Raw genomic sequence first — 8,071 nt, forward strand, 5'->3', positions numbered from 1 at the left:
AAATTAAATTGGTTTAACTTGGTGCAACAACATAAATAAGGCAAGTTCTCACTATTAATTTAATCAATTTAAATTAATCTTGAGATTTTGACAAAGTAAGAGGGAGTTGGAAAAATATGAACTTTACTGTTCAAATGAAAAATCTAACTACTAACAACAGTTGTGAATTCTTGAAAAATTATATCTTCCAATATGAAGATAAACAAATTTCTATCACAAAGTTTGAAACTTTATGTTTCCAATCAACCAAAAATGATTAAAACAACAAATTTCAACATAAAATTCATGGAATTTAGTAGCTTTTAAAGTTTCAATCACTTAACATAATAAAGATTGAATCTTTAGCACTTTAGAAGCTTTAAAAACAAAAATTTCACACTTAATGCAATTAATTTGCAATTATGTGAAAAATAAAACCAAGCTTTCAAACAAAAATTACCACCAAGTAATCATGCCTAATGAGGTTTAAAATTGCATATAAAATATGTATTGAACTAAGTATTCACAAGTAGTCAAGTAGTCACAACATGATGCAATGAGTTTGCAACCTAACAATGGCTCTAGTTCTCTAAAGTTTTGGATATGGGTTAGTTAAAGAGGGTCCATGGTTATGAGTCTGGATGCATCGCGCAGAAGCCTTACCTTTGGAAGGGTTGGCGCGTGTGGATGGGACCCCGCGAGTTAAACTCGCTTCAATTCCATGGTTTGGTGAATTCAACATTTTTGGATGTACCCTTTGTTGCTCAGAGCGTTCAATCAGATAGAAGGAGAATGAATTTCTAGAGGGTTATATCCATATGTAGAACGCATATGGGTTTCTGAAAATTGAGAAAAACTCAATCAGAAAGTAGAATCGAGCCAACAGTGCTTGAACTGGTCGAAAAAAGAACTCATATTTCTGGCTCGGTATTGGAAGAACGCAGTGCTAGTCAACAGGGACTGTCGCCGCAATATAGCACTTTCGCTCGGCGACATAGCCATATCTTCGACGATAGGCTCTGTTTTCTAGACGCCAGTTCCTACATGCCTCAGCAGCTTTCAGTGTTCATAAATTTTCCAGTTTTTCGTAGCATTATTTCGATTCTAGTTGTGAAAGATATTCCTCAAATTTCCTACGTGTAAAAATCCTATGTTTTTGACTCATTACAGATGGTCTTTCCAATGAGATCCTTTTTTATGCATATGACAATAATGTTAATCAAAATTACGCACATGAAATACTTAGAATTTTTCGAGTCTCTTCCAGTCATTCAAAATCATTGCCAAAATAAATTTCAGGAATTAAAATAGAAATCCTCCCCAATGGAGTCGCCAAAAACTTTAGGGAATATTTCAAGCATTACCCCAAACTTGAACCCCATTGTGATCATACACTTAAGCATGGTGGCGTCCAAAGGGAAGGAAGCTAGAGCAAAAGAGTTACCCACAAGTTTTAGGAACTTGTAAACCGTTCACAGGGTGAAGGTTACACCCCTTAACGATGTAAGAGAATGTTAACTTCAATAGGTCTGGAACCAAGACTAGAAGTTCGGGGATGAAGGTACAAATTCAATCTAAAAGAGAAAGAACTTTCCCTAATAATAGGCCTCTACTTTATTCTGCTCATATTCATGTGCGCTTTCTAACTAACATGCAATCAATAGGTTTACCCTAAACCTGTTTAATCTATGTTGGTTGAATATTAATGCACAAATAAATCTATTATTGGTGATCATTTAAATTATAATCAAATTAACCCTAAACAAGATTATTAATTTTCTTATTGAGCGTGATTACAAGTACAAATTCCCTTTAAACATGCATAAAAGGTGTGATCAAGCAATAACAATAATCATCAAACAACATAATAATAACCATAATAACAATAATAATTAAAATAATCATAATCATGTTAAAGTATAATAATAGCAAGATCCTAGGCATGATACTAACAAGATTAATGACAAACTCTAGCATGTCACTAATCAATAAAAATCAAAGCTTTAACCCTAACATGATACTAGCATGACATTAAGAAAGAAAAGCAGAAAGCATCATAGAAATCATAATTGATATTAGGAACTTATTGTTGTCACCCTAAACATGACAATAGGGAGCAATAAAATATCCTAACATGATACTAGGAATCAAAATAATCTAAGCATGATTTTTATATCAAAATATCAATAAAGTAATTAAATTATTTACTTGGATGCCTCGTACCTCTTTCTAATAACAAAATACACACGTTAGTAACTTCAAGGAAAATAATAACCAAACAATTAAATTAAATAATTGAAATAGAGATTTGGGACCAAACCCTCATAAATATCAAACCTTTCACGTCTAGGGCGAAAGCAACTTCGAATTATGCTAGGTGTTTCTAGATCTTGTGAATGCGGAATTTTGTTTATGAAAAGTTGGTTTAGAATAAGAGAGAGAGAATATCAAGATTTTCTTTATGAGAGTTGGTAAATAAAAACGGAGGATTAAGGACGCTATTTATAATGAAAGCAGTCCGGATTTGATAAAAAAAAATCAGAGTTTGAAGAGGAATAAAACACGTCGCTTACGCCGCAACAGCCCTTGTCGCCGCGCGACAGGCCTGTCGTCCGGCGTTGCAAGATGGTTTTTGCGGATTTTGTTTTTATCATATCTTTTGGTCCAGAAGTCTAAACAAGGCATATAATATGTCGTTAAAAAGCTATTGAAGTCTACTTTCCAAGACAATTAGAATCCGATTAAAATCTTTTGTAGATAAAAAGATATGACTGAAATAGTGGAAGGGTGTCAATTTTGGATAGAGTTTCGTATCTCATTCATATCTTTTTCATTATAACTCGGAATTAATATTATAATATACCATTGGAAATATAATTTCAAGATATATCCAACCATATAAAATTTGGATAAATATTACGAGGCACGAATATAATATCTGAACATATTCCATCTATTACAAAACAAGGATTCTCAAAAAGGGTAGTTTTATTCAATTTCAAACTCTTTGAAACATAATTATCAATCCTAACTCCATTAGGATTTAATAAAACCTTCTAGAGTTTTATAGAAGAATATAATAAATCCTAATAGCTTTAGGAATCATAATTAATAATAGGCCCTCCTCTAGATCATTAGGCAGTAAGTAAGAACCAAACCGGGCCCAGTTTAGCAATTTGATCATACCTTCCTCATTATTCATTAGAATTGGGCTTATAATATATCGTTGGAAAGGTCTTTTCAAGCCCCGTCCAACTACACTATCATTGGACCTATATAATGGACCAAACTAAATTGAAATGCACGTTTTTTCATAAATAGGGTAGGAAAAGAAATATTTTCAAAAACAGAAAGAAGAGATATTTTAATAAAAACATCCTCATCACTAGACTTTTCACACTTTCGCTATGTTTGATAATCAAATGACGTGAAAGGTATTCATCACTGGATTTGGTTTTAGGGAGACACAAATGGGTGTCTACAGTCACCTAAAAGAACAAATGCCTTCGTCCTCCTCAATGTGCATAATAATGAGTCATACAAACATTACTCAAAGTTGCAAACCAATACTCAAATTCATTGACATACCAGGAACTAACTCACATTCCTTACCAAATCAACTAGTTAAGCACTATATTCACAACTAGTTGGGCAAAATTGACGCATGTTAAGGTATTCAAGCAATCAAACATCAAATCATGGCTAACCTATCCACAATGCTTATCATCATATACCAAGAATCAAAACAATTTTCAAGTATGGGTTATAGGGAAGCATAATTTATAATTCATTGGAACGTATTTTTGTATTTTTAATTTTTCAATTTTTTGTATTTTTCATTTTGATCAAAGCAATAAAACTACACTAAAAAGCAATAAATATATACTAAAACACACTTAAATAAAATAAAGAGAAGAAGAAAGATACCAAAATCCAAAAATCTCCCCCAAGCCAAGATTAGACAATGTCCTCATTGGCTCAAGAACAAGCCCAGCATGGCTATTCCTCATCATCCTCATCCATGGAGCCGAATTCTCCATCACTGCCACCTGCACCACCTGCATTAGGAAAGCTACCACTAAAATAATTAGGCTGAAAACCCCCCCTGCCGGTCCCCCAAAAGGTATGTCTTGGTCGTACCCGTGGAAAGATGAATAATTAGTATAAATACCACGGGCGGTGGGATTCCTATCGTATCCTTGGGATGGGGGCTGAAAACAATCAAGGTAAATAGCATCGTCGGGAATATTACCCCGACGAGCATAATAATCGGACATGGGGTACAAGGCTCTACCCTGGTTCCTCTCAAGGTACCCTAATCGTGAGTCGAGGGAGCCAACCATCCTCCTAAGGTCACCCTGTGAATTCTCTATACATCCTAAATCCTGACATATACTCTATAGGTCCCAAATTGTCTCAGAGTCAGTCCTAGGAGGAGGTGAAGGCATGTGAGGCATACGTGGTGGTGATGGTGCTACAACGGGCTTAGGCTGGGGTGGTGGAACTGGATGTGCTTGCTCCCAGGCGTGGGAAACCAGCATGTCATAAGTGTAAGAGTCTTGCCCAGGGGGAAAAGCAATCAAGTCAGGGTTAGGCAAGGAAAAGATAGGCAAGGGTTGCTCAGCTCTTAACCTAACAAACCAATGGGGGATTTGTTGGCCATCCAATCTCACCCAACCCAAGTCCTCAAGGTGCCTAAGGTTCATATAAGTTTCTACCCCACAGTTAGTGAGACTGTGGGGCCTACTCTCAACAAACCCAGCCTTCTTGATTGTTATCCTAGTAATTAGGCCTCCTAACCTCATAGGGGTACTAGCCGTGTGACTTGTTGTGGAATGTCTACTAAGGTGGTGAATAATATATCTACCCATGTTAATTTTACCATACCCAAACACATAATGTCTTATTACATCTAGTTCATTGGTTTGAGCGTTATGTGGTTCGTTCCTACCTAAAAAGCAAACATCCGAAAATCTATGCCATAATTTAGGAATGGGGTGATGGATGGGTCTGGCACTAGCATGTTGGGCGTTAGGGGCCGGAAAACCAGTTAAAACACGGTAAACATCATCCATTTTATATTCAGCATGCCAATGGTGAGGTAATAAAGATTCCAAATAAAAAAGTTTATAGAATTCAACATAAGTTAAACTAATATTCCTATTGTTTAACCTAAAAATCAAATTCGGTCCATTTTTACTATTTACAACATTTAAAGTGGAAAGAAATTTACATGTCAATTCACGATACGTAGGATAGTGCATATCAACAAATTTTCTCATTCCTATATTGTTCATGAATCGTCTAACATAATCAAATACGCCTAAAGACTCGAGGGTAGGGCGGTGAAACCACTGTGAAGGGATTACCTCACTCTCATAGAGATTTTCGAGTCGTTCCTTTTGTGTTGGAGTAGTGATTCGGATGGTTGGCTTCTGTGGAAGCTGCAACTCCGGATCATATTGTTGGCTCGAACTAGAAATTTCCCCAAGAATTGATCTTGCCCTCTTTGATGCCATTTTTTTTTTTTTTTTTTTTTTTGGAAAGTAAGAAAAGTATTATAAACAGAAACTTTACAAATGTACAACAAATACAGCCTGTCAAAACAGGGAAACACCAAACTACACAAGCCTTAAAAGCAAGGCACACCACCCCCAACAGATTCAAGAATATCCTGATCACCTTCTATGAAGGGTACCAGGATAAACAAGAATCAGAACCAGGCTCAAAGAACCCCTGGTACCTTCTAGGAAGGGCTCAGGGGAACCAAGACCTGCACACAAGACACACTAGAACAAAAAACTTCCAAGAAAGGCAAACAAAACAGAACAAGGCAAATAGAGAAACAACTAAACACTATTTCGAAGCTGAAGCAGCCATTTACAGTCAGCAATTGTCCAAGTATGATTGATCAGCTGCTGACACCTAGTCACCACATCCCTTCTAATGACCTTAGCAATGAACTCAGGTCTGAGCACAGCATTATACCAGAGAGCATGATTCGTAGCAAGCCAAATACTGTAAACAACAGCAGACAAACTAGCCAAGATCAGATTCTTCTGCATTTGATTCCTACCCTCAGCTTTCCATAACTTCCAGTTGTGTAAGATGTCTACCTGATCCTTATCAAACCCAATCCAGTGAGAAACAACCTTCAGCACCTTCCTGCTAAAACTGTAGGAGAAAAAGAGATGACTACAAGATTCCACAACATCACCACAAAGCAAACAGTCATTACTCTCACTAACCCCATATTGGAAGCTTATCTCTAGTTTTAAGCCTCCCCATAACAGCAAGCTAAACAATAAAGGTGTGTTTTGGGATATTGAAAGGATTCCAAACCCATTTACACCATTGAACCTTATCCATATCACCTTGCAACCAGTTATACCCATCCCTGATTTTGTACTTGTTATTCAGCCACCCCTTAGTAGTAAAACCAAGCATCAAATCAGTTCTGACTTTGCATAACAACTTCCATGCCCACCTAACATCTTTCTTTGGAACATAATCCCACCAATTTTCACCTTTAATATAAACTGAGTGTACCCATTTGTCTTAGAGAGAGTCAGTTTTCTTGGCTATTTTCCAAACATAAACACCCAGAGCAGCCTTGTTCCACTTACTACAGTCTCTAATCCCAAGACCACCTGCCTTCTTAAGTCTACAACACCAGGAAATTGGTGGAGTTATAGAAAGAACAACATTGCCACTCCACAAAAAAGCTCTGCAAAGCTAGTTAATCCTATCAATGACTGATTTGGGAAGTAAAACACATTGAGCCCAATAAGTATGCATACTTATTAACACTGCATTAATAAGGGTGACCCTAGCTGCATAAGAAAGATTCCTACTACTCCAGCAGTGTAATCTGACCAATATCTTATCAATCAAACTATCATAATCCACCATCTTCAAGTAATTAGCATTCAAAGGAATCCCCAAGTACCTAAAAGGCATTTCACCCTTCACAAACCCAGAGTGGCACAGAATGCTATCTTTGATAGGTTGCTGAACATTACCAAAATAAATTGTAGTTTTCTCAAGATTAGCCTGCAAACCAGATCTAGCTTCAAAGGTCTTAAGAGCCTTGATCAAGAGCTTGACAGACTCATTATTCCCATAAGAAAACAACATCAAATCATCTGCAAAAATCAAGTGATTTAAAGCAAGCTCCTTACACCTCTAATGATATTTAAATATCTTTTTCTTCCCAATTTTCTTCAGCAACCTGGACAGATATTCCATTACAATAACAAATAAGAGAGGAGACATAGAATCACCTTGCCTAATTCCCATTTTCCCCTTAAAAAATCCATAAGAACCACCATTAAGAAGTAAAGAAAAGGTAAGAGTAGTAACACATTGCATAACCCAAGAGATGAACTGAATAGGGAACTTCATAGCACTCATCATTCCCTGAATAAAATCCCAGCTTACAGAATCATAAGCCTTCCTGAGATCCACTTTGATGGTACACCTAGGGGGTTTCCTTTTATTATTATAAGCCTTCAGCATGTCTTGACAAATAAGGATATTATCCAGAATAGATCTTTCAGAGACAAAGGCCCCTTGACATTCATCAATTAAACCAGGTAACACCTCCTTCAATCTAGAACAGATCATTTTAGAAATGATCTTATACACCACATTACAGCAAGCTATAGGTCTGAATTGAGTAACCTTATTTGCATGTTCAATCTTTGGGATCAAAGTCAAAGTAGTGGAATTCACCTGTTTAAGCAGCTTACCATAGTTAAAGAAATCCATAAAAGCCTTGATAACATCATTTCCAATAATATGCCAAGCAGCTTTGAAAAACTTGTTGGAGAAACCATCAGGTCCAGGAGCCTTATCATCATCAATACTCCATAAAGCAGACTTAACATCACTCTCAAAGAAAGCTCTACATATAGTCAAACCTTGCTCACCAGATAAAATATTACCCTCAGCTATAATTTCAGAGTGAATGTTGCCCTGCATTGAAGCTTCAGTTCCAAGGAGCCCTTGGTAATACTCCAAGAAAGCATCACACACTTCCTTAGGATCAGCAGTCACCTCCCCCACATTGTTCACAACAGAATAGATGTTA

This window comes from Chenopodium album, chromosome 1, assembly GCF_948465745.1.
Source record: "Chenopodium album chromosome 1, dcCheAlbu1.1, whole genome shotgun sequence".
Taxonomy (NCBI): domain Eukaryota; kingdom Viridiplantae; phylum Streptophyta; class Magnoliopsida; order Caryophyllales; family Amaranthaceae; genus Chenopodium; species Chenopodium album.